Source organism: Lasioglossum baleicum, unplaced genomic scaffold (assembly GCF_051020765.1).
Source record: "Lasioglossum baleicum unplaced genomic scaffold, iyLasBale1 scaffold0021, whole genome shotgun sequence".
Classification (NCBI taxonomy): domain Eukaryota; kingdom Metazoa; phylum Arthropoda; class Insecta; order Hymenoptera; family Halictidae; genus Lasioglossum; species Lasioglossum baleicum.
Genome location: NW_027469081.1, coordinates 2841292 through 2864532, shown reverse-complemented (window position 1 = coordinate 2864532; position 23241 = coordinate 2841292). Strand labels below are relative to the sequence as shown.

Genomic DNA, 23241 nt, shown 5'->3' with positions numbered 1-23241 from the left:
CTTCGACACGGCCAAAGCCTCCACCCTCCCGCGGACAGAACCAACCCCCAAACCACCCAACCCCCGACGATAGGGCGGCGTCGCCCTAACGATGTTTTTGTTCGAACGGCTTCGTCCCCGACGTTCGCTCGCAAAAGTTCGCCCCGTTCCGCTCGGACAGGCTTTCGCGGGCTTTCTAGTGGAAAAAAAACGGGGTGAAAAACGCTCGTTCAACCCCCTCAGAGATTGTTCCAAGTTGCGCCTCGAATTAACGCCGTTTAGGGGATGCCTGGCCCGGTGAAGACACAGATTCCACCGTTTAGGCTTGTACTTGGACGGATTACGGGTCATGCGGGCAAATTGAAACTCACCCCTGCACGTGTCCATCTCAGAACGACCACATGCACGAGTCTGGGAGGGGATGAATCAGGCGGAAGGGTGGCTTTGTGGATTTAATCTGTAAGGGTGGTTCTCGAAAGTTTTGATTTTATTAACCTTTGCTCTCTCAGACATTGTTATTCTTATCGTAAAATAGTAGTAATTGCACGATCGAATGTGTCCAGATCAAAATGGATACCAATGAGAATTGTTGTAGTATTTATACTTTTTTTTAAGGGTGGCACTGATCGATTTCCTTGACATTCTCGCAAAAACGAGGACACAAGACAACCATAATCACGTTCACCAGGGTAATCGCACGAATGAGCACACAACGAAGTTTAGTCTAAAGGTTAGATCGTATACTTGAAAAGTTTAAGGGTTACACGTGGTGAGTTTCTTGACATTTGTTATGGACACAACGATACCGGATAATAATGTTGACAAAGACAAACATGCGCAAAGGGTGCATTTTAATTCGCCTTTGACGATCCGTGCTAGTTGATTTGAAACCGAACCACCCACTCGTCAAATTAATTGTGATCACACGGGGAGAGATGATGATAAGATGTCGGTGGAAATAGAGATGGAAAGTTGAAAGGTTGCTGCGAAGTCTGTGGACACTTTAATTTGACATTTTTACCTTTGCATACTCCAACGATTGCTCAGGTTCCTCGATATTACACAATTCAGAATAGAAACCGGACGTTCATTTATTTATAGAAATCCTTACACTTTGTTCCTTCATTGGAACAGACGAAAATCATGCTGATCTGGAAAAAAAAACATTTTCGTCGACATTCAAAACAGACAGAAATGTAAATATTGTACGACCGATAAAATAATTGGATCTTGATGTCTTTTATCAAGAATCAAGGTATTCGACGAATGTTCGACTCACTCAGACGATTTTATAGACGGACTTCAGCGAGAGCTGTACGAGCGAATCGTAAAAAGATCATTCGATCTCGAACGGCGAAGATAATGGTGCTTACAGCGGAGGAATGAACGTCGCACTGGTTCGACGATTCTTTCGAGAACGACGGATTCGAAAGACACCGGTTTTATCCGAGAGATGTTTGGCTTTAAGGGAGCCGATTAGCCATTCCAGCCAAACGAATTCCGACCAGCTTGACGAAAAAAAGGGCCAACTACAAGGACGTAAAAGTTCCTCGGTGGTCGTGTTTTACGTGGTCGGATTTCCTCGGTAGCTTTACGGCGTCTTTTCTTCCGCGGGGAATAAGATTTTTACGATCGAGACGTAAAGGGATCAACTGTTCCAGGTAGACAGTGGGAAAATTGAATTTCACCGTGAAAAAGGGGCCACGTAACTTTAATTATCCCATCGGGGATTGTAGTTAGTTGGAAACCACCGTGCAGGCGACTTTAAGATTCTCTATCAAGATCAAACAAATGTAAAAAGGAAGCGCAACAAAAAAATGGCTTGTCGAATACTGTATAAAATTTGTTGCTGGGATCGATGGTTTCCCAGATATCGAATATGCATTTCATCCCTAACATTCAGAGGATATATTCACGGTTTGAAAATGGACTGCGGATTGAAATGAAATGGTTGCAGATGTACAGAAATACCTGCCCAATATTTTCGCACGGCCACAAAAATAGGATTTCAATTTATTTCACATAATTATTGTAATCTGAATGATGAACATTCCGTTTCGCAATTGTCACATTCGCGTTTGATAGGCATCGATTAAAAAGATTCCTTACAATGAGAGAGTAAAACGCGCAGTCCGACGATAAAATTTCCGTCGCCGGCAATTCCATTGTTCCAGTACATTGGTCGCGTTATTATCAACCGCAACGATAGCACTACAAAATACCGGCGAACAGAGTGTCGTTGGACAGTCAATCCGGAAATTTCTCGGCGGGCAATCCCGATTCCGTTGGAATCTCAAGTTTCGCTGAATCACCGTCGAATTCCATTCTTAGATTCCATCGTTCTGCCCCGCGATCGTCCGGAAGCGTGCACTCGCTCTCTCGCGGCTCGGCTCGGCTCGACTCGGCTCGAGTGCATGTGCGCCTGCACGCGCTTGTATGCAGCCGCATAGTATCGTGGTACCGCAATGACCACTATGCAGGGGCGCTATGTGACCCCACAATGCCGAGGGGCAGGATGCACTCGCGTGCGCGTGCAATGCACCGTTGCACCAGGCATCTTGTCCTCCGTTCAGGTGGAATTCGACGCGACACACGTTTCCGCCCGCTTATCACGCCGGGCCGAGGCGCGCTAATTGTTTTATCATTGCTGCCCGTCATGCAACGGTTTCTCCCGAAGTTGCGCATTCCCTCCAAGCTCGCTTCTCCACGCACGATCACAACGAATTTAATCAACTATTCAAGGAAAGTGCATCAATTAATTAGCAACAATAAAAGAAGTAAATTTAATTTTCAATTGTGACACATAGACTCTGCGGATCTCTGCGCATTTCCAGCGAAATTGACTAGATGAAATAGAAAATCGTTGAGAAATGTTTAACATTGTAATTGAAATCATCAAGGGAAGAAATAACGTTCACTTTAGTTTCTATTTCTTGCCGACAATTTTTATTTTGCATACAGATCCGCAGTCTAGTGACACACTTCGACCGGCTGCCCATCGATTTCCGCTGTTCTACACGAACATTTTGGTTGAACCGAACTCGAACGTTGCTCGTCTGACTTTCGAGTGCTCTGAAAAACTGGCAGACAGTATCCACTTCATCGTTTCCAGCGACTCGCAGCGGCCAGTTCGCCGATATCAAACAATACAGTCGTCACGCGTTAGAGCACGCAATAAAAGTCAGTCCGCAGCGCTTGGCTCGGCGTATTAACGTTACCAGACGTTAGCAGAAAATTGTTGAACCTCCCCTTCCACAGGCCAGCCCTCTCCTGCATTACATCTTTCCCCAGCTGCAAGGAACGTGTCAGCCAGTGGCAATAACGCCAGTCACGGTTTTATTGCGACCGAGCCGTGTTCCGGCCGGTGTAATTGACGAGGTCAGGTATTTTACGAGCTTCTCCGGTTTTTGTGGACGTCGATAATAATAAACAGAACGATAACGCGAACCTTAGGGAGTAAAAATATCTTTACTGGCCGGTCGGATCCGCGCTGTGGCAGCGATAGTCGGACGCTGGCATGATCGGACGGTAACCGAAGTCGAAGATTGTCGGCATCTGGGCTGTTATGCGAGCTAGTAGATTCAGCACGTGCATGGTCGGACACGCTATACCTAATGCTAGCGTTCGGATCAGAAGATTGAGGATAAACTTGCAACTTGGGAATAGGTATGTAACTCAAGATTAGGCGAAGTTTGATCTTTTATTTTAATTATAATTCGTGAAGCGACCGTGAACCATTTTAATAGAAACTTGACCCGGAAGAATCGAAAACAGCCGAAATAATTCGAAGAGGAACACGGCACCGCCGAAAACAGAGTTCGCCAGAGGGTGGTATTCGTCGAACGGTTCCGGGGATGACGCGGACAAGACAAAAGCACCCCTCCACCCTCGAGAAAGTCTCTCGAGGAAACGAAAGGCTTCGAGTGGTTCGGTCCCACCCTCGCCTGGGGGTTGGGGGGTGGCGGAACGCGTTACCCTCTCCGTCCGGGAGGTGGAACGAAAAAAGTCGCGGTTATTAATAACGACGACTATTGAAACGTAGCGATGAGGGGTGGCGCGGGACGCGGAAGGCCACTTAGTGGCCGTCGGGGTGGCAGCAACCCCGAAGGAGGATATTGAAGTGGCAACCGGCCGCATTCACGTACCCGGAGATCCAGATTAGTCACGGACCTGCCGTGGGCAGACTTCTTGTTCTTCCTTGACGTCCCCTGACCCCTCCGCCCACCCCTTTCTCCCTGTCCATCCCCTGTCCGCTAACCTCTCGACCGCCCCTTTCTCGCTTCTTTACCTACGAGCCGCATTCTGCTTCGAGGATCCTTTAGGCCGGAATGCTCTAGTGCTTAGCCAGCTAATTACCTATCTGGGTTTATTACGCTACCGTGGAACAGCCCCTGAAAGCATCCCCCTCCCCCGGGGCCGGCCGGTACGAGAAATCGTAGCCTCGAGTACATCTCATTGGCATATCTGGGAAACCGTCGAACCATCCACCGCCAGAGGAAAAAATGGAAGACGCGGAAAAGGGTGAAGAGAAACAGAGAGGGAGAAAGAGAGAGAGGGAGAGCGAGAGGGGGGACGACGATGTGGACGACTCTTGACACCGTTTTCACGCCGCTCACGTTGATCCGGCAGGGGAAGCTTGACTTTCCGTCCCCTGCGTCGCAGGCACTCGATCGCGGCTGCCCTCTGGTTCACTGATTCCCCTTTCGAGCTTACTCGGACAGTCAAGGTCGACGCTGGAACGAGGAGGGTGGCTTTTCGGGACTATTCGCAGGCTAAAGTCTCCGCCGTGAATACCCTATTGGGGTGGGTCTGGGTTAGTCTCTTTCTTCGCCTCGGTGTTGCTTCTGGCCAGCTGATGTCAGCAAACACCGATTTTGGGGTCTCGAGAGCGGCTTTTGGATCTTTGCTGGTGAAAGGATCTTTTTTTCAATTTTTTTAACAATTTTATCCACCGGTGATTTTTCAGATCATCTAAACCGAGAATCTAGTATTTCAAGGCATTCCCGTAAAGTTTTTTAATTATCTGACCGATGCAGTCTTCGTGGACGGATTATAAGGTGCAACTCATTAAGACTGAAGTAGAACCAGCAGGTATTGTGTTGAGGGGTGGCTTCTACGTCTACTGCAATTTTAATGACCAGCTGTAAGCGTCTCAGCCGTCACCGTAATCCTTATTACTAATTAAGTCGGTGAAACGTTCTTGTAAGAGAATGTTAAAGTTCCAGCTCCGTCGTCAAAGCGGTTAGCACTTAACTAATAATTCCCGAATTAGCTTCCCGAGCTGTCGTGAAGGCTAGAGGATTCGCTCATTGTTTGATACACATATTCTACTAGTTTATCGGATAAAATATTTGTTTTTACATGATAAAAACATGGAGACAATGAAAAGTTTATGTACGTACGTTAATCCAATTTTCCAATAAATCGAAAAACGTATATTCGGAGGAGAAAATCCTCTTATGAGATTAATAAAATGGGATTCGATCTAGATATTTGTATCGCTCTGTGGACTGATTTCGACCAGCCGGATATGATACCGGGATGTCGATCATTCAGCCACGAATTTGGCATCGTGACGGTTTGCGGCGAAACGAAGGATAGGGAAAGGGCGGGCCGGTTTGCGGGACGATTTCACGGGCAGTTAGGCCGATCGGTGACCGAACGGCCCAGAGAAACGCATCATAGAGGGACGGTTGTCCACCGCGAAGATATGTCTGCCATTCCCAGACGTTGCCCGGTGGAAATCAGCCGACCTGCGACCTCTGTATCGCGTTAATTCTCGCCGAGTGACGGGGCCATTAAGAACACCGGCGCCTGACGCATTATCTGACGCCGATTATCGATGCATCGTTCCCGTGATCTCGTGCGAAATGAACCGATTCCTCGCAGGAGATAATTAAATTGCTGCTTCGGGACTGCCGAGGTTCGCCAATGCGACGTTACACGGTGATTTAGGAGCTTCGAAGAAATCCTTGTCATCTATTTTTGTATATTGAAGGTTTTTGTGCTACTTGTCCGACCAGTACTGTTAACCCTTTGCATACCGAGGTATTTTAACTCGAAAATTAAACATTTCTTCCGACCTAGAATATTTCCATTCTCAATGATTTTTTTTCAATTTGGTGGATACGAAAGTGATGTTATACCTCGTACAATACTTAAATGTTTAATCATTGATTAGGTACCAACATACCTAATAATGTAAAAAATATTTTGTATAATGCTACAGCAATTTTTAGTGGCGCCTCAGAGTCACCACTCGAGTGCTAAGGGTTAATACAGGTTCGCTTCCCTTAATAATTTGTCCGATTAATGCTCGTCTTTCTCTACATGTTCGATTTCTAATGATCTATCATATAATGATCTTATTTCTAATTTCTACTTTCCAGTACTCCTTAAATCACGATCTACTTAACACTTTACCTACCGGAAGCCTATTAATAGGATTTTCAATAATTGTGCTGTACCAAAAGAAAGCATAGAAAAATTTTCTTTTACATTGCAATCTTAAATGAAACTATTAGATGACGTTATTGAGGGTGACTCGTTAGTTCACAATGAAAATTGCTGTTGCCATTGAACGTTCCATTAAAAAGTGTTTAGCCATGTACCATAGATTTTTCAGAATTATGTAATAATCACCGGTCGGTAATACGTTAAAATGACCCAAGTGTTGCCATTCAGACTGTAGATCTTCGTGCGAAATGAAAAAAATGCTCTTGTTTGTCTCGTTCATCACATATTTGTTTTCGCGTTTTATCGAAGCAAGGAACTAGTTCGATTACATTAGTTCGGGGAACAGAATTCGCTCAGATTCGATGGAACCTCGAGCACAAGGGGGCGGGATAAAAAGTGCACGAAATAATGGAAGTGCTTTGAGCGAGTAATATCGATTGAATCGTCGAGCGTCCGATTAAAAGCGGATGTTTTCCTAGAAAACAGAGCGTTCTTCGAGATTCCACGAAATCCGTTCTCTAGCGTCAGTCGAAACGGCAATAGAACCGCTTTCCAACGACGCTGATTGTGGAATAGGCTGACCAATATAATTATTGATTGACACTCCAAGCAACTCCAAGTACACACGCTACACGCGGCACCGTCACGGTAAGCACGATAATCGTATTGTCAAATCGACCCTCGGACTAAACTTCGTGTATAATTTGTCGCGGAAACAATCTCCATTTGCTTATTATCGTTCAAAATTTCAGAAACAATTTACTAAATATAATTAAATGTCACAGAAATGTTGAAAGTAATTGAACATCCACAGATCGCGTGTATCGCAATCGAATTACACACACGTTCCCATAATTGGTTAACAAGCTCGATTCGATTTAATAGGCACACCGGTAATGCGGCGATTACTCGAACACTCGGATTAAATCGATCGATTATGAAGATATTCGGTTATCTTGTATAAATAAATAAATGGATAATCTACATATAATCGAGTCTCTCTCGTACAACGCTCGGTTTTAAAAGGAATCTCGTTTAAGCAACAGTTGCCGGAGCGTGCTCTTTGATAAACACACGCCTGACCACAGTTCGCCGTTTCTACTTAAACCGAGTGCAGTCCGCGCGGAACGTTATATTATCTGTTCGCTGTTAATTTCAGCATATCTAGAGCACCGAGTTATATCAAATTACCGCGTAAACCTAATAACATCCCGCCACCGTCAATATTTATAAGCATCAGCGCATGCGGAAATAAACGAACACGCCTTCGAGCAGTATGAAATTCAAGCGTTCGTTTGCCAGGCGAATTTGCACGATGAAAATTGCCGTTTGTCTGTTTATTAGCAGCACAATTTGTACACAATTTGCCGTGTAAATAAGTCTCGGGGAAATGTTTCTCGACTAGCTGTCGCGACAAAGCAATCTTGTCCGGCTTTGTGCGAGATTTTCAAAGATACCGGCGCGCATAATCCACACTTTACCAATCCTCGAATCAGCAAAGTTCCGCGGAGTTCGGTGTCAGATTGTTCGGGGGATGTTTCATGTGAGTAAACACGAAGAAGCCCGAGCCGGGACGACGGATGACAGCGTGTGCGATGCTCCGCCTGTCCTACCCCCGCCGTTTAGCTTTCGACGGTTTCTAATGAAGCCGGGTCGGCGATGCTTCTTCATTAAAGCGAGAACTCGACACGTCGCGCGAGTCGCGGCTCGAATTCTCGCGAGGGAGCAGCCTACGAAGAATCTCGAGAGACCCGCCGAATTCCAGCCACGGAATCTCTGTGGCCCAGCTGGCAATTCCCCCGACGAGCAAAATCGACGGCTGGGATACTAAAGGCTCCTTCCCGTTTCCTCCCCGTGGAATTTCCGCTCTTTTCTCCTGGGTCCGATCGGCAATTTCCACGGAAACACGTAGAACAGGATAAATCGGTCGGGAAACAGCTGGTCTCTCTTTTCTTAATGATCCTCGGTCATTGTCATTCCCAATTGCTCCCCGAGAAAATCTTCCGAATGCTGGAAACTGCCTTCGCCCCTCCATTTGTTCTATTTCTCATCTAATGGAGTCGATATTGTATGGTTGTGCTACTCATCTCGCTCGATACCGACTTGTTCCACTCGTTACGTTTGCTTGTCTCAAGCATTTGTCCGTTTAATGTCTATTTTTCTACTTTTTATCTTAATGGAAATTCGGAGACTGACTTATACTACTTCCAACTCATTTTAAAATAAAAACATTCCTCTGAAACCTCACCATTCAGGCTTACGAGGTATAACCACAGGTGTTCGACTAGATTGTTCATCTGCTTTGCTCTCATTCCAATATTATAATATTATAATTATAATTGCCTAAGATCTCCGAAGATATTGTCACAAATAAGTTATACAGTATTGTTTCTCTCTCGATATGTGAACAACAGCATGGTTTCGTTAACAAGCGATCAACAACCACTAACCTAGCGGTGTATTGCAACTTTGTCTCATCTTCTTTGGATGCTAATCTACAGGTTGACACAATTTTTACAGATTTTCAAAAAGCTTTTGATACGGTAAATCATTCCCTTTTAATCGAGAAGCTTGCAGCATTTGGCTGCAAGGGAAATCTATTGTCATGGCTTGAAAGTTACCTCACAAACCGTTTTCAAATTGTGCGTATACGCAGTTGCCTATCATCTCCGACACATGTTCTATCAGGTGTACCTCAAGGCTCCCACCTCGGTCCGCTACTATTTATAATTTTCATCAATGATTTGACTACTATTTTTCAATATTGTAAGTACCTACTATTCGCAGACGATTTAAAAATCTTCTGCAGCATCTCGTCCTACGATGATGCTTCCAGATTACAAGCAGACCTAGATCGTTTTAGTGAGTGGTGTTGCAAAAATGGTATGGGACTCGATATTGAAAAATGCCATGTTATGCGGTCTTCCCGTCGCTCTGTACCATTCACATATCCTTACCCGTCTCAATGACTGTATTCTCTCCTCAATAAGTGAGGTAAAGGACTTAGGTATTTATTTCTCCTCAATCTTGAACTTTTCCAAACATATTCATAACTATTATATTCATACTACGCTTTTCTACAGATTTTCACTCAATACACACAACTAGATTGCTATATATTACCCTTGCCCGTCCCCAGTTGGAATTTGCTTCAGTTATATGGTCTCCGAATAGCTTAAATTACGAAATCATGCTAGAGAGAGAGAGTGCAGCATAAATTTCTCAGGTTTTGTTCTTATAAGATTAATCATCCTATGTCAATCTTTGATCACGATTACTCCACAATATTAAACATAGTCAACCTGGAAACATTGTCTGCTCGCAGAAGAGTATCCGACCAGAGCTTTATTTTTAATTTAATTAATAACCATATAGAGATTGTCCCTCTCTCCTTATGCAAATCAATTTTTACGCACCCGAACGTGCTTTGAGAGGTTTTCGAGCAGGTTTTTAAACACTTCAATGCAAATCCACATATGGATTAATAAATCCTATAAATCGAATTTTATTGCGAACTCCAACACTCTATATAATAGTATTGATTATTTTAATGGGTCGTTACACACTTTCAAAAAAAAAAATTACGCAGGATTAACTTATAATATCAGTACCGTTATACCAACAGTTCTTTTTTTTATGCATGTCCTTTCTTAGTAATTTATGTTAAGCCTTTGTTCTATTGTAAACATTTGTATATATAAATGGACCTCGGTCCGTTCATAATAAATAATAATAATAATAATATTTATCGGTATTTGCCGAACTCTTGTTTTCTCTCAGAAAACGTTCGCTCGCGTCTGGCCCGTTCTACTTGCAGATTGCAGAACTTAATCCACTTGGCCGAGTAAAAGTAACTTCTTCAATCCGTGGAATTTGTCGAATTTTTCTAGATTCTCCTTACTCGGCGGAAACGTCATCATTCTACATTTTTGGCTAGAAATCGATTCCCGTTCCACTCGGCCGACTACCGGCTGTCCTTCGAATCCGTTCGCCCGAAGAAAAACAATTTTTATACATTTGTTTTGCCGCGCTGTGTACACTGGCTCCGGTTCCAACTATCCTTTTATACTAATTTCATTGTACAATTTCAAGTATGATTTATCCAGTTCGATTCTACCAGAAATGTACTGGTTTCTCGTTCGAGGAAATGTATTCTACTTATTTGTCGTAGCAGTTTCAGTTTCTTGATCATGTTTCTGATCTCATTCGGTATTTTTCGAACCTGATTTAATTGGCTATCATACGGTTCTTTCGTAGAATCTCTTATTAGCATCCAAGTAATTTCTTCTCGAAGACACACCAGTCCTTTTGTTGTGGACGTTGTAACGTCTGCACCCGATAGCGCGAAACCAGAGAGGAAAAATTTGTCACTTACCGTGAAACTCGAACCCCGAACAATTGAATATCAGGTTGAACCGCTTCGCCACAGGGCTTGCTACGCTGTTTACTTTCTTTCGAGTGTATCTCTCGTGCCGGCTCCTTGTCGTCTCGCCTGACAACCTCAAATTACTCGCAAACTGTTCGCCGTACGAACAAACTTTCCAGACAATGTACGGACTTTGGAATGACGTACGACGCATCGTAATACGCTATCACGAAACCCCTTTGCCGTTTTATTTGCTAGAAACGCGAGCTTCGCATAATGTCATCTCTCGCGTTTCAAAAATTCCTCCTCCGTTAATTCGATATTCTACGTATAATCCGATACCTGCACCGAGTCGGAAACATTCTTATTCAGATGTTCAGATTTCCAATGTTCCGCAGCGAAACAATGGAAACGAATGCTTTCTGTTCCGTCGCACAGGAACAGAATTCGTAGGTTTCCTTCGGACAGGATTTATGATGCGAACGTGCCTAAATATCCTCCTCAAGGATTAAACAAACTAGGGTCATTCGGCGACCAGTCAAGGCATCTGTTTAACGTTCAGTTTTTATACACCCTCGAAATTACAACGTGTCATAAATTTAGTCCCTCCGAAGGACCGTCCGCGACCGTTACGCAGGGTGTCGAATTACCTGGAACCGTCGCGTCGTCGACCGAGTAAGATCTCGCCCCACTCCTCCTTCCCAGGGCCTCATTCAGAGCTACGGGAATGAGGTCCTAGGAGTCAAAGTGTGTACTGATTGGGAAATGCAACTTTCTGCAGGAACCAATCAGTGCATCTTATTTCATATTCGAGAATCCAACGAGCATCGCGCCAGTACTGGAAGACGAAGTCGCTCAGTTGAGTTTTACGCTCTAACGCCGTGACATTCTCCAGTCCTCGGGTAGACAAGTACAACGCACGAGCCGTTGTCTTGTCAATCGTTCATTACATGTGCAAAGTTAGCATCACGGTAGTTCGTCGTCCAGTGATCAGGACACCCGACAAACCGGGATCGCGTCGGTCGAAATCCCTCGCGAACCGGATCAAATCAATCGAGATCACTCGCGTGCGTTCAATCACAAACGCGAATCCTCATATCATCATCTGCGCGCGTATAAGGCAGGACCTGCTAGATCAGCCTTACTGACGAGTCCACTAGCAGGTCCGGGACGAAACGCTTCCATTAACGTATTCATGCGATATCAAGTCAAGCGAATCAATTATTGTCTTTTGCGATCATTCTATCATTTGAACTAGCTGCCCAAGATTAACTTGGCGGGCAGTGATCCGGAACATACGCGAACCCACAGTTCCGCGACAAAACACTTTCGTTTATTTATTTACCAGTTTATTCGACTCTTTAAGCGTTTCCAAGGATAGTGATCATTTATTTCGAAAGAACGTTTAAAAGGTGCTCTGGGATCATGAAGGACTGTCCCTTTAATACAAATGTTGAGTGTCTCACCTGCTGACATGGAAGGTGGTTTCTACTTAATGAGCTTCTCTGTCATTCTCCTTCCAGCACGTGATATCTGACATGTCTCGCTAGAACCGGTATTGTTCTACTCGCTCCGCCGGAAATCTAATACTTGTTCTACTGATTTGACAGTGACCGAGCTTCGCTCACTTGTGTGATCGTTATCTTATCTAGCCACTCGGTGTAACAACGAACTCATTGTTTTATGGGAATTGCAGAAAATCCTTATTAAATCTCGCTGTGTTCGTCTGGCCACACACAGTCTCGTTCCATTGATCTCACCAATGATACGCGATCATATTAAATCATATTAAACATAAAAATTGTCTGGACTACGTCGTTAAATACATTCCTAATACGAAGTGCTGTGTGACATTTCATTCACGTTACATGGTATTATATTTCTCAGCTATTTCCAACGTGATTCTCGTAAATTTCCACGTATAAAATTTCCATGAAACTTCGCAATCTCCTAATAGCACATATTCGCTCGCGTCTCGGCACAGCAACAATTGGCGGCGCACAAATAAAGCCATGAAAAGCGTTTATCTATACGCGTTCGAAACAAAGTGGTTCGTCCTATTTCTTTCATTATTCACGGTGTACGAACAGCCGAGGATTTTCCGGAAAATTTCCGGAATCCTTCGCCGCAAAATATTCATATTTATTCGTGTTCGCTCGATTCACCGGCGGAGAGCGCTGCCATTTCAGCATCCCCCTTCAAAGTAGCTTTATCGGCGCTCGAATAAAATCTCGCGGAGGCAGAGAGGGTTGATCATATAAGTCGTCACAGTCAGCTTGTTTACCAGTTTTCCCGCGAGGGGTAGGCTCGCATAATGGGATGGCAGCGTCCCGCGGGTAGCTCCGCTTCCCTCGAATCAGGAAGTTCTGCACTGGATTCCGAAGAATTTACCCGGAAATTCCAGCGCTAGTCACTTCCTGGTACTCGTTCGATCTACTCGGCCGCGTCTTCGTCGGGCTCGGAGCAAGTTTAAATTGTTTTCGAAACAACGGCGACAGCTCGCGAATTCCTGCGGCCGCCGATCGCGACTTTCCTGGATTATCGAAGAAGAATCGCATCCCGCGACTTCCTCGAGCGAACTCGCCCTCCATCAGCCACGCCGAAAATCGAAAATGTGTTCTGCGAGAGGGATGCCGAACGTTCCCGACGGGTTAATGTCACGAAAACAGTTCGAAAGCACATCTTTAATTCAATGCAATCAATCGACTGGAATTGCTTATTCGAGGGAACGCGGCAGCCTGAAAAATGTATGGATCTTCCCGGTCTGCGGCCGCGTGAAATGTTGACGCGAGAATCCGCCGCGATGTTCCAAGAAAGACGGTTTCATGCATGAAACATCCGGCCACGAGAACTCATGATCGCGGGGAACAGCGACGCGAAAATTACAGCGCTTGATAGATGGTAGCAAACGCGTTTCGATGCGGCGCACAGTGTGCCGGATGGCCTTTCTAGCTGGACAAAATTCTAAAAATCGCCTATTTTTCTATATTTATCAATTGATATGTTTACAGTCGTATAAAATATGAACAATTATTAACTTTTCAGAACATTTAGTTGGTTTTTGTTAATTAAACAATATATTTTAAGTGATTTATAATATAATTAAATATAATATACAACGAAGTTAGTAATGGATCTATGTAACACAGAATGATTTAACAACTAGTAGATATAATCAAAGAGAAGACGTCATTTTTAATTATGGACAAAAAGAATGTCAATATAATTTACTAATTTACTGTTTGGAGATTCAGACATACGGGAAAGAATTATTCTTTGGTTTAGTATATAAGGTTTCAATCTATAAATAATCTGCTGCATATTATTGTTTATTATTTTAATATAATAAAAACTTAAAAATATAATAACATAAAAATATAAATAAAGCAACAGAAACAACAGAGATCAAAATGAAAGTATTAAATAGGAGCGTTCGGTTGCTAGGAACTAATAACTTATAAACTAATAACTTATAAACAAGTGTAAATTAATCTAAAAATTTGAAAAAAAGTTATTACGTATAAAGTGATAACGTAAAAAATAAGACACTAACAACAAACACAGTAATAATAACAATAACAATAAAAAACAACAATAAAAACAACGAAACTGAAAGATATATGGAAAACGCAAGGGAGATGTAGACTGCACGCCGATCGCTCGAGACTGAAGAAACGAATTTTCATAGGAAGAAAGTTCGGAGGAAAACCTGACGATAGTATCATTGTATATTCCTTAAATATACAATGAACGAAACCAATCCATAGGTTTCAACGAGTAGACTAAACAAATCGCTAAGTGACGACGGCATCGGCTACGTTCGGAACGCGCGCCCGGCCCGGGCTGTGATTGTCACGAGCGTGAACGTAAAACGACGTAACTTCATTGTAAAAATTAGTATGCTATAGCAACGTATAGCAATTTTATTTTGGTACTACAATAAACTAGAGAATCTCTACTTTATAATAATGTAAAAATCATCGCGTGGGGCGACGTGGGGCATATACTAATTCATTGACGAAGAGGAGTAACATGGGCGTTTCTGTGGAAAAATAAGTACCGTCTTTGACACTTAGTTTACAAAAATAGAGGACTGTTATCGATAATTTGGAATTACTAAAGTGAAAATCCACGTTTTGAGATGCGATATCCATCAATACTCCTTCGTACATTTTAACATATTTCTAGCGCGTATGACAATGTGCCCATTCATTTATAGGTTAGGCGTCCGCCTTTTAGGCGAAGTTTACACGCTCTGTAAACATACAACAAAAGAGTTTTACGTTCTAATATTCAAGGGTTTTAATACATGGTTATTTTAGATAATATTGGCACAGTTAGTTTTTGTTTATTTGGAAGTTAATTTTCTCCGGCTAAAAAGGCCATCCGGCACACTGTGCGGCGTGTAGACCGTTTGGCTGGCGAGAACGCGTCGTCGAATTAATTCGAGACTGTTTGCCTTACACCAGGTTACGTGTACGACTTGAAACCCATTAAAACTAGCCTATACTACTTTTCAAATACACTTGAAACTGGTTTGTTCCGCGTGCTTAATTCAAAGCTCCTTTCTAAAGTACTTTTCGCCCCACATATGTTACGATTCACAGTCCGAACAGCGACCGAAATTCACCCACTTCTTCTCGTTACCGCTGTCACTCTCGATACGGATTAACGCCGGCTATAAATCCGCGCTTTCGCCGGCATTATTTCGATTTCGGGGTCGACGCCGCGGCGACTTGCTTGTAATTTCGAATGATATCCAAGCAAATAACGAACTGGGGAACGTGCGTCGGGCGTTTAACGATTGTATATGCCCGGTGTCAGCGAATAAATAATCATGAGCTCGCAGATGTAATCGGAAACGCGTGGTGTCACGGGAGCAACGGATTTACGGCGAACGAAAATCCCGGTGCCGGGCCCCCGAAGTCACCGTTAAAACGCGTACGAAAAAAAAGATAAAAAATGAACGCGGAGTAAATCAACCCGGCCGAAGGGGGCGACAAGATATACTGGTCCGTCCGTTGGAAATTTACAAGCAATATTTCCACGGATGCCGGCACGAGAACGAGAATGTTTGCCGTGCCTTCCATCCTGCTGAAAGTTGTTACGCTTTTTGCGTTGCGCACCTGCCCGAGAAGCGCTGCGTGAAATATTTCGCGGGTCCACCGACACGGCGAAAGATAACCTGCCAAATGTTAAAGTGGTTTCGATATGGATCTCATTCGCCGTGCATGATCGATCGTTCGCCATAACGACGCGTCGCGTTTCAATACCTGGTTATGGCTCCGCGATTCAAGCAATCCGCTGTCGCGTGAAACCGTTCTCCTCGTGCGACACGGAAAGAACCATTTTTCTTCGTTAGTTTCCGGGGAATTTATTAATACTTAACTAAAGAATATTTCCTTTTCCATGAAAAGAATTAATCGGCCTGCCCTTGGAGGATTTTCAATGGCTATTGGAACTATTCGAAAGCTGACCAAGAAAAACTCCTCAGAGTATTTCATAAATACGACACGTACGGTCCAGATGCTTGGTCAAAGTCGCATCATTTCCCAACTGAAGAGCAACGTTTAGTTCCGCAGTCACGAACACACCGACTACAACGGAAAACATCTGTGTCGAAAGTTTATTCGCAGTATTATTTGCACTCGCCCGGAGAGGTCGCGACTGAGTTAACACGGACAGATATTGATAACTTTCGCATACAGTGGTGTAATCAATGGGCTGCCTTGCGGAGGAGCAAACATCAAAAGTCAAGAAGATAATGGAGCAACTTTGGCGAACTTAATACGCTAAGCGACACACCGGTCCCCGGTCGCATAACTCGTAAGATCTCGCGCTACTCTCTTCGCAATTAATGTGTTAATTTTCTGCGAGCTCGAGAGTTTCGCAACTTGACACGAATTAGAGATATCGAATGCGAGATTAATTAGTATTTAACATTAGACGGCCAACGTCGAAGTCAATTTGTTGAACGATCATCACTAGACTGTGGATCTTAAACATTTATAGCAAAATTGAGAAGATGAAATTCAAAATTGTTGAAAAATTTTAGAAATTTAGGATGTCGATCTATGATCTCTCCTCTATTAAAATCATTAAGGGAAGAAATAACTAGACTGCGGATCTTTATACATTTATAGCAAAATGGAGAAGATGAAATACAAAATTGTTGAAAAATTTTAGAAATATAGGATGTCGATCTATGGTCTCTCCTCTATTAAAATCATTAAGGGAAGAATTAACTAGACTGCGGATTTTTATACATTTATAGCAAAATAGAAATATCGAATGCGAGAATAATTAATATTTAACATTAGACGGCCAACGTCGAAGTCAATTTGTTGAACGATCATCACTAGACTGCGGATCTTTATACATTTATAGCAAAATTGAGAAGATGAAATACAAAATTGTTGAAAAATTTTAGAAATATAGGATGTCGATTTATGATTTGTCACCTATTAAAATCATTAAGGGAAGAATTAACTAGACTGCGGATTTTTATACATTTATAGCAAAATAGAAATATCGAATGCGAGAATAATTAATATTTAACATTAGACGGCCAACGTCGAAGTCAATTTATTGAACGATCATCACTAGACTGTGGATCTTAAACATTTATAGCAAAATTGAGAAGATGAAATTCAAAATTGTTGAAAAATTTTAGAAATTTAGGATGTCGATCTATGATCTCTCCTCTATTAAAATCATTAAGGGAAGAAATAACATTCGATTTAGTTTCTATTTCTTGCAATCGATGCAGACAATATATGTTTGCATAAAGATCCGCAGTCCCATCAGAGAACCGCGCACTGTAAAACAGTTGATAAAGAAACTTCGACGCAGTCTATCCTGCATGGAAAAAGCGAAACTTACGGCACAGCTGACAGCGCTATAACGACCGCAAGCTAAACTGTTCGACGCGCATCGACAAAAGCTCTATAAACGGTTCGCTCGTGGATAGCATGCAGTTTCACGCGCGCCGCACATTATGGAACAGTTTCTAACAGTTAACGACGCTTTACTCCCCATAATATGGAAAAAAGTTGCGAGGAGCGAGCAGAGCACGAGCTTCGCGGAAAGCCGACGAAGAGAATCTGTGGAACCGGAATTCGTCGTTTTTGTCCGCAATGTTTTCCAATCTCCAATAAAATATTTTTCTCGGCGACGGGGGGAATGGTAGAGAGCGGAGTGGGACGCGAGGAGGGTGTGCATCCTCTCCCTGCGGCGAAACCGACTCGATAAAAGGTAACTTTTCCAATTTCCCGCGAATCGTCGGCGGCTACTCGGAATTCGATATGTACACGCCGCCGCCCGCCGCTCCGAATCCTTGGCCAGGATGTTAGCTCAGCCTCGGCTAAACCGACCAGCCAACGTAAACGATAAATTGATATGGCCCCCGCGCGATTCCTCTCTGAAAAATCTCTTGCCGGCAATTTCGGGGGCGCGCCTCCAATCTAAGGAGCTTCTTCCTGTGTTTCTCGCGGTTGCTCTTCGAGGCCATTCGTATCAAGTTTCCTACACTTCCTAATTTAGCTCCGAAGCCGTTGATTGCACTTTCATTTTCTTCAAATAGAAACTTGCCTAGCAAAAGGGCATACTCGTGCCCTTCGAAGGAAATGAGAAGATCAGCTTTACGCAGCTGTCTCGGACCGAGAATGAGGTAATACACTTTTTAACCCAGAACATGTTCGAGTCCTTCGTGAAAGATTGGATACCAAGAACCCTTCGAGGGAAATGAGATGAAGGGTTTTATGCAGACGTATCCTATAAAAAAAGTTCTATAAGAATACATAGTGAAACGGAGTTCGACGACAACGTATGTTCTCTATTGAAGAATAAAAATTCTATTGATATATAGAAAACATGGACCTTCCAATAGAGACTTCTATTTAAACAACCTGAAAAGATTCCGGTAAGGAACGGATGTAGAAAAGTAACATTCATCGAAGGGCGCATATATTACAGTCCTTACGTGAATCGATTTCATATGGATCTCCTGGAAAGAAGTCATATAAAGTAGTCTCCAAAGGATAGTATCTTTAAAGCGACTCCGAACACGTTTCCCAATAAAGGGCAGGAGCCCTTTGATCTCCGAGCGTCTCCCTCATCAATTTTTCCATCAGAATACCACCGGTGACAATCATACAATTTCCAATTAATTCTGCATGTCAGTAGAATTCCCAGTGATTGATCGGACAAGTAGAATAATGCGTGTGCTGAGTTCCCAAGTGGAATAAAGTAGCATTGATCAAGCGAATTGAATAAGATCGTATTGGACAAGTAGAATAATGCGTGTATCGATCAGACGAGTAGAACAACGCTCCTATTAGTCAGCCAAGTGGCTGTGCGCAACATTTCCATTCCGAGTTCTTTTGTTTTTTATTTCACGTTGCGAATCCCGCATGGTTGAAGCTCTTTTATGAAGGTGGTATTTGGAAACGGAAGCTGTAAAAACGTCGTGCGACGATGGTAGAAAAAGGAGAACGAGATTATCGTCACAAAGGGAGGCTTAATTTCATGCAAATACCCGGGGCAAGCCTCTGCGAAACTATCGTGAAAAGTGTGAATTTATAATGAATGTATTAAAACGAAAGGCCGATAAAGCGATTTGAATTTCGTTTGAAAATTACATTACCGGAATGGAAGACACGATCGCGACACCGTTATCCGCGAGAGGAATAAATTAGTCGGCGCGGCGGACTGTTTGAAATCCGACGAAGTACAATATTCTTCGTTGTTCGTCATTGTCAGACGGATAATGGGAATTTTGAACTTTCTTGGTCATTAGAGGCACTCGCCGGTTCGACAATGCGCTGATACGTTCACTTCGCGTCGCGAATACGATTCAACAGATCGGAATGGTAAATGGCCGACGGATGATAGTTCCCGTTGGAAATCAGAGGCCGTAATCGCCCCGCGTTTCCATAGATGTCTGGAAATGATTGTTCGCCAGTATTTGCTCGGAGAGTTCGGCTCAAGTATTGATTGCTGTCTCGCAGTTACACGTCCGGTCAGCCGAAGACTTCCACGGAGTTATGCCACTGATTGGACAGCATCTAATGTTTACCATTGATGCCGGCCGCTGTCCGATCATTCGTTGACCTACACTACTTACCCAGGCATTGAAAGTTAACGCGAGTTCCAGCTTGTACTTGAAAGATCTCGGGTCGGACCTATCGCCGAGCTATACTACTCAACTTCGAATCGAGCGCCACTTCACATTTAGATCGGTCGCAAACCTGTTTATCAGGCTCGAGGGAAACTTCCGCCGTATTTTAAAGAAAACATTAACTTTCATTATTTCAGTTCTCTGTATTTCGATCGACAATTGTTTAAACGAAACAGTTAGTGTTATTGGCGCACTGGTTCGATCACTTGAAAAGATATAGCAAATATGCAAAATATAACATGAAATTTCATTCGACGTTTCGGTCTCAGTTTAGACCATTTTCAAGAATAAACAAATTTCCGTATTGCGGCTGTAAGAATGAATCAACAATATATTTTAAATGATTTTCGAATTAAATTTCATGTAATATTTCGCATATTTGCTATATCTTTTCAAGTGATCGAACCAGTGCGCCAATAACACTAACTGTTTACTTTCATTATTTATGAAACAACTTGTTGCCATCTTTCAGATAACCCGTCAATTCCTGTTTCCCAATGGCTCACTAGCAACATGTGTTTTTCATTGACAAGCTAAACTACCTGCTTATTTAAAATCCGACAGAACTTCCCCTCCAACCTAATAAACGCAAATTCGATGCTTCCTTGTTTTTGAAAAAAGTTCAGTTGTACACGTAACAATTGAATGAAATTTTACGGCTGCTTCTACCATCCGGAAAATTTCTCAAAAGTCCCATTCAGCCAGAAACTCGCGATCCGATGTGCCACATCCGAAAGAACAGGCCGAGGGGGAATAATTACGAAACTGCGAGCGAAGCTTCTCGAATCAGTCTCGAGCCAAATCTTAACAGTACACGAGGGCCACTTCTGAATCGATTAATTCAGGAATCGTTGGAACGTGAAAATTGATACGAGCCATTAAAACCGTTAACCGTCCCTCGTAAATTCGCGTGCAGGCCTCTAACTTCCCCAAGAAACCACGACACTTTTCTTTCGAATATCTATTCTGGCCTGGAAGCTCTTCCCGGGCTTGTCTCGAACCATCTCTTACCCTCGGAACACCCCTCCCCGACTCGAATATCGAGGTCGGAACGATACAAACTTTCTCGACTCTTCTCTCGAAACCCACCTCACGACTGCTAAGATTGTTTTCCAGTTTTACATTGTGTTCGTCCTGCTAGATAAGACCGTGGAAGGTGTTCAGGCATTCTTAAACGACCACGGGACCATCCCCTTGCGAGATTCTTTATCGAAATCTGTCGATTGCTTTCGCTCCCCTTTTCTTTTATCGAAAGAACGGAGCCGGGAACATCTTTCGATCGTTTACGGCCAATACAATCGAGCTATTTTCGGTTAAATTTGTTATTTATGAAAAAGCATTCGCAGAATTTCCGTTGAAAAGAATTGGCTTCTTTTCATGGAAAATATACAGACAAAGAGAAATTTGTTACGCCGCGAAGAACATTTAGGCGCACCGAATGAATTTAAATCTGAAATGAATTTAATCCAGCGCCAGGTCTCGTGGAAACAGAGAGAATTCCATCCGAAAGCTTTAAAGTCGGGGGTTGGCATTCCGTGGGAGGTTTCGTTAAAAATTTCTCAGCTGCTTCGGTCTGAATGTTCAATACTACCCCCGGTAGGGATATTTCGCGTCTTTTGAAGCAGCCGATCACCAGTGCCTCTCCTCTAAGGTTCGATTGCGACGTACGTGTCTTTGCCCCTGTATTCCGGGCATTTAAAGCTCGAACAGGCGCGGCGATGCCCCGGTTGAAAAGTTCCCAGCAGCACTTCAGCTTCAAAGCGGCACGCGTCTCTAATTTCTACTTTGGTAAGCAATTTTCCGCGATGCCCGTTACCTGTTCAAAGTTCATCTCCGGGGAAAGGTGCAACGCGCTTGACTTATCGAGAGCCGGCTCGTTTCAAACTGTTCTCCATCCTATTAAGGTGAATTCAAACTCGGCGAAGGTTACAGGCCTCTTCTCTGTAACGCGTGATCATTCATCGCTCGGAAATGGACTTGTTACTTCGCCTCAATGAAAGTTCTCCGTTCATTTTTCGACATCCGGAATGCTGGATGTTTTTCCCCTATTTAGTCTTTTCGTCTGAAATAAATCAAGTTGTTTAACCACTCGCCGTATTTTAACGAGTCGGACTCGTTACGAAGATCTCTTTATCGTTATCTTTGTTATAATATTTAAGAAATATGTTGGAATCCAACGATAATATTATACAAAGACAGGCTCTGCTGCGACTTCGACCGTAGGAGCAGAGATTTCGTCGCCTGGCCCACCCAAGTGGTTTACGACACCCCCACGTAAGAAAAGGGGACCAAAGGTTTTTCCAGGGACGAACCAGTCAGTCGTCGCTCTAATACAGTACAGAACACATCGCAGCATATTTTACGCTACAGCATTAGCTTTACCTTATTTCAATACAGTTTATATCTTTTTCCATTCACATTACGATCACTGTTTAATCCACTGTGTAACTTTATTTGCATTGAATAAATAAAGTCATCTTATTTAATTAAATAAAGTTTTCCAACACGATATATTTTCTTTTCCCTTCTACGACACTCTTTTGGGGACAAAGACGTTCTTAATCACTGTAACTGTAGAGAAACTGACCCGGCAAGGGGTTAACCTTTGTCGGTTTACTCCTGCTTGAAGTTTTGTATGAAACCAGGTGATTGGGTCCAGTCATTTAGCCACAGCCAAATGAGATTAGATCAAGGGCTCTGTTCATTTAGACCAAGCTAAATCTAAATGCTTAAGGGGGAACTATACCCTCGATTTGTAACTAGAAAATAACTATTTATCAATGTTATAAACCTCTGTGCAAAAAAAAGTTTGGTAACATTGATAAACATGCAACTGCCTAATGAACACGAGATGGAGTTGCTTGCTATTTCCAAATTCTATTCAGCTCGTCGCGAATGCCGTTACACAGGAGGGCAGCTCGCACTAATATTAGTGCCACCGATGGTAATATCTAACTTATCTGTGTCAGTTTTGCTATGATTCCACGATGACAGCAGTGCAGCAGTGAAATGTTGCACAATATCGCAGCACTGATTGACAGTCTTCCTGATTAGGCGTCATCTCGTCTAAACGAACTGAACTAAAATTTGCTCTAGACTGGCTCTGCATCCGGGAGGACCTCTGTCTTCATGGGGAAATCTATGCTAATGTGAATGAAATCACGCGCCTGGATTTTTTGACCTTATACGAGCATATTTTGGGCTGCACAAAGGTTCATTTGATAGAGGAGGGTTCATTACAGGGCGCTCTTCTCGTCATATC

The 23241-nt window shown here is 43.2% G+C and overlaps 1 protein-coding gene across 2 annotated transcripts in view; it reads left to right on the top strand.

Moving 5' to 3' along the window:
• Window positions 1-23241, top strand: part of LOC143219109 (uncharacterized) — a 170701-nt gene that overhangs the window by 68109 nt on the left and 79351 nt on the right. The gene's annotated exons all lie outside the window — the stretch shown is intronic.